Source organism: Pinus tabuliformis, chromosome 1_2, assembly GCF_031772625.1.
Source record: "Pinus tabuliformis cultivar Carrire ecotype Pingquan chromosome 1_2, CPIR1, whole genome shotgun sequence".
Taxonomy (NCBI): domain Eukaryota; kingdom Viridiplantae; phylum Streptophyta; class Pinopsida; order Pinales; family Pinaceae; genus Pinus; species Pinus tabuliformis.
Window position 1 is genome coordinate 1114762712 of NC_142298.1, and position 5337 is coordinate 1114768048.

Consider the following 5337-nt stretch of genomic DNA (forward strand, 5'->3'; position numbering starts at 1 on the left):
AAAGTTAATATTTAAATCTAAAAAAATTATTAATTATAAAAATATTATTATAAAGAAAAAATACATAATTATGAATTTATTTTGAAAAATACATATATCAATTTATTAAAAACATAATTTAATAAACCATATACAATATAAAAATATTGCCGCTTCATTGTGAAGGATAAACCATTAATTATACAGATATGTGGTGTCATCATCCAAAGGTTACACTTAGAAGTAATATATTTTCAAAAGTCATAATGAAAAATAACAACATTAAATTTTATTCACGAGACACACATAAGCAACTAAGGCCATCCACATAGACTAACTTCACCAAGTTCTCAAGTCACAGGGCATTGACATTGGATAAGAAAATAAATAATATTTAGGTCGATAGGCTTTCCTATGCATCAACAATTGTTAGGTCGATAGGCTTTCCTATGCATCAACAATTGTCAACACTTTTATTCTGCTCCGTTGGATCAGGTGAGACACTTTCAACCGTTGATGATTTGAAGTGTCACTGCGTTTTCTAAATATTGGTTGAGTTGCTTTACTGCTTTTTCCCATTCTTTTATGTCACTCTTGAAGATATTTTTACTGCTTTTTCCCAGCGCGTTGTTGTTGCTATTCTTCTTCCCCGACTTTTGGCAAACACTGTTCTTCTTCCCTGGTTTTTGGCAAGCACTGATTAGTGTTAAGCATCTCACAGAGCCCATTTTCACTTTCATCTCATCATTTTCTTCAATACTCTGCATTGCATTGGCTTGGCTTGCCTTGTTTCCTCCCAAGGTTCACAATCACCTTATTACAGATCTCGTGATTCTCCCTGACACGGATGCTCGCTCCCCTCATATCGCCTGATGGTCATCCCGAAGAAGCCAAAAAGAAGCAATAATTGTTTCCTGTGCTGCTCTTGCCTCATCATGTCATTCCTCGTCCTGGTTTGTGGCGTTTCCAGTCTAGTATCATGGATAATTTACAATCCCAAGCTACCTAGAATGGTAATCGATCTCGTGATCAACGAGCTCTTCTCCCACTTGATGTTCGAGACATTGCCTCCGCCCTAGGTATCCCACCTTGCAGAAGCCGCTCTCAGATGCTTTAAGGACGAGATGTTCCATTTCTTTACCAACGAATGCATTCAGCAGGAGAAAAAAATAGTCAACGATGGTGCTCAATCTTCGAATCAGATCTAGGACCATTCCCCATGTAACATTTTTTGTCATGAGAATAGAGCCAAGGACAAGAGATCAACTGATGCAAAATTTTCAAAGGTATTCGAATTTAATATATTCTTCGATGAATAGACGATTTTTCCATCCAAGCACTGGGACTCAGCACAGATCAATGTAGTAGTAGAGAAAATCCTGCGTGAAATGTCCCTAATTCGGTGTATTTTCAATATGCTTTTTGGTCACCAGTTTTGTTCTGCATCTCCCAGAGTGACATGTTGAATGATAATGATAAGATCCCAAAGTACTTGGAAGGGAAGGTCAGAACGTGAGGCACGTGATCTTCAGGCATCGGAGAAATGTCAGTTAGTGTGAGTATGGGGAAAAGATTTGGCGTTCGATCGTGTGCGCCTGATGAGGGTTATTTGAAGAAAAGATACAGCAATTATATCTCCTTTTGAAAATATATTGTAGGTGTTGACATACTTTGAGCGTAAAATTCTGATATCAACCATGTGGGAAAAATGATGGAGGGGCTCCCACTGTGTGTGACCACTAACAACTATTATTCCTGCCCTCAGAGCAACACCTGCTGCTGCATGTATGACTTCGGAGGCTACTGCTATGCCTGGGGCTGCTGCCCTCTTGATTCGGCCACCTGTTGTCCTGTCATCAATTCTATCCCTTTTCATTTATACATGTACAGCGCTTGGCTATGTTAGCCATTGTTATTGTTTGTTCTGAAGCTTATAGTCTATGAACAAAACAACTTTATGATTACGGAAGCTATTATAGATTTTAGCTTCAGGAGTTAAAGGTAACGTTCCATATTTTTCAATTGTTATTGTTATTTCAGGTCAGTAAGATTATTCCTAACCTGGGTGCAAAAGGTTCAGGTGTAATCCCCCATTGTTCTGTGTACTATTTGGAAATTAGTATCTATTACTCTTCATGTACAGAATTTGTTCATTTATATTTGCTCTGTCTTCTTGTTAATCTATGAACAAAACTTGCTTGCATATATTAGTTTGAGATTGTTGTTGGCACCAGGTCACACACCTGTGCCCAAACCAGTTACCAATATAACTACGTCGCGCTGATAAGTTAGACAATTATCTCACGCGAAATCTCTTATACGATTTACAGGCCTGCTAAAATTGTCAGCCATGAAACAAAGATTGGGATGTTAAAATTATAGTTGCCAAATTAATGGAATTTGTGTGGAGACAAAAAGTGAGTGTCATATTTAAAATTCCAAAACGGAGCACAAACCTAGGATTGGGAAGGTTCTCTATATCAGAGCATTGGCAGTCGAAGCTAATGAATTTAAAAGCAAATGAATTTACCGAAAAGAAGGATAATGACCCTGGTTTATTTCATGGGTATTTTTTTGTCTATTCTTCAGTATGCCTCAATTTGGTGCTCGTTTGAGTGTTTTTAGAGATATTTCGTTTCTTTTCTTACTTGGGCATAACGTCTCCTAATTTGCAGTAGTTGAAATATTTAATCTGCTGTAAATATCACAGAGATTAGCTTTGTCCTTCTATTATTAATGCTGTATCATAAAGATTAGCTTTGTCCTTCTGTTATTAATGCTGTATCACAGAGATTAGCTTTGTCCTTCTGTTATTAATGCTGCCCCAAGACCCCCAAAACTTTATCAAATAAAATCGCCATTGCCTAATTTTTTTTCCATGTGACTTTAACAATTAATTATTTCCCATGGAATTTACCACCTGAAATGCTGTAAATTCCGTTGGCTAAGCTTATCTTTCCGCGATTAATGCTTTTGCCATGCGATTTTACCAGTTGATTAATTTTCCATGGAATCTTTCCATGGAATCTACCTCCAAGGTGTGTTCACTAGCGCCTGCGGAACCCAGCTAGACCACAGTGTGACTCTGGTGGGCTATGCGTCAGAGTCGGGCACAGACTACTGGATTGTTAAGAATTCTTGGGGAAAGAGCTGGGGAGAGGAGGGATTCATTAGACTGCAGAGGAACCTTGAAGAAGCTTCAACAGGTATTTGTGGTATAGTAATGGAGGCATCTTACCCTGTAAAGAAGGGTGCCAACCCTCCAAACCCTGGGCCTTCTCCCCCAAGCCCAATAAAGCCTCCCACTGTGTGTGACAACTATTTTTTTTTCCCCTAGGAAAAAGTCGTAATTTTATTCATATTGAAAAAATTACATTTTGTAGATGCCGAGGCATATGCAAATGGCTGATCCTGCAATGACAGGCAGCGTAACGGAGACAATAACACTAGGTAGCAAAAGAACAATTCCTGTAAATACAGGTAACAACAGAGTAACAGAAAAAAGAATATGTTCCAGCGAGCTTATACTTTTCTTCCTTTCTTCTTCTCCACCCGACGCCATCCTCCTGAGTCAGCAGTGGGTGTGATAATTGCTAGCTGGTTTTCCATTGTGATCATTTGTAGTTCTTTGTCTGATTCTGAGCCCTCTGAGCTGTGAGTTCTCTTTATTCCACTTGTTTCCATTTGTAACTCCTGATGCGGATCTGTGATGATCGGTCCCGTATGAGTAGAAGGGGTATTCGCTACCGGGGTTTGTTTTTGTCCCATTTGAGGGGCTGGTTCCGCCTGGTTCTCTGTGGGATCCTCATTTAAATCCTCTTCTTCTAATGGGTCTGTGTGCTGCCAGCCTTTAGGCTTTTTTTGTGTTTTCTTATTTTTCCTGGGGTCCTTTCGAGCCAATGGACAGTTGTATTGAAGGTGCCCTGTCTGCATACAACTCCTGCATCGGAATGCTGTGTTTTCGTAGTCAAGCTGCTGTATCCATTGTGTATTGTTGTAGTTCAGCGTGATATGATCTGGTAGCCCCTCACTCAAATCCACTTCTACACAAATTCTGGCGAATGTGAAGATTCCTCTGATAGTTCTTTCTTCATCCATCTTTAGGAATTTCCCCAAGGAGTTCCCTATGGCATTTAACACTTTTTGATGCCAGAAGTGTAGTGGGAGTCCATGTAGCCTCACCCATACAGGCATTTTTGAGACTATCATTGTAGCTGCATCGAAATCCGAGAACCAGGGGGTAATGAAGAGACCGGCACTGCCCCAAAACCAAGGGCCCTGATTGATAATGCTGTCTCTTTCCTGTTCTGTATTAAATCTAACTATGAAGAACCCTTTAGGGCAGAGATAAATTTCACAGTTAGGTGACCATGTTGAGTAGATCCATTGATGTAGGGCATCTGATTTAGGCCAGAAGCCATTGAATCTACAAATAACTGCAGTATTAGATAAATCTGTATAAATGCTATTTACCTCTGGCATAGTTATTTGTAGAGTTGGTGATTCTGGTTTTTGTTCAACGATGTAGGGTCCTGGCAGCTCCGATGGTGGTACTGTTTTATTGTCCATTTTTTTCCCTCTCACTGCATCCCAAAAAGAGCTGGTGTTTTTTGAACTGGTTCCGCTACTTCCACCACACAGTCGCAGATTAAGAATGATGGTTGAATCATTGGAGATGCCGTAGTGCTGGAGTGTTTGGCTGTCCTGTAAACTATACCCAAAATATATAAGGTTCTGATATTGGGCTAGGGTTAGAAAGGTGATCCTGGATCCTCTTCTTTAACTCGTATACATTCATCCCCTTACTGAGTTTGATACAAATATGTTTGCCTTCAATAGATTTAATGAAAATCTGGAGCAGATCCGTGTTTGTGAGGAGTAGATCCTGATTCACTGGTTTATGAACCAGATCTGGTGGAAGTATAGCAGATCTAGGGTTCGCATATCTTCCCACTGGGGGTGAGGGAAGGCCGTCTCCAACCAACGGTTTATCCAACGCAGTTTTCGCAGGTTCGATGCGGGCTGCTGCAGATCCAGCTCTTCCAGCAATGATGTTCTTGAGAAAGACCCGGATCTGGCCGTCCCCATTCTGTTTGGCTCCCGCGCACGTATTATTCTCCAGCCGTTCCGCTTCACCCTTGTCCAACAGCACACATTGCGGATCTGATCGCTGGTAGTCTCCGAACCCTCTGATTGAGCGATGCATCGAGATGTTGAATGCCCAGATCTGCAAAAGAATCCCAAAGTACCAAGGAAACTCCATACTCCCAGCCCATACTGTATCTTCGACCAAAAGAAGCGGCCCTATCTCAATAGATCGGCTCCACAGTACGCCAAATAGGGATCTGGGGCCCTTCA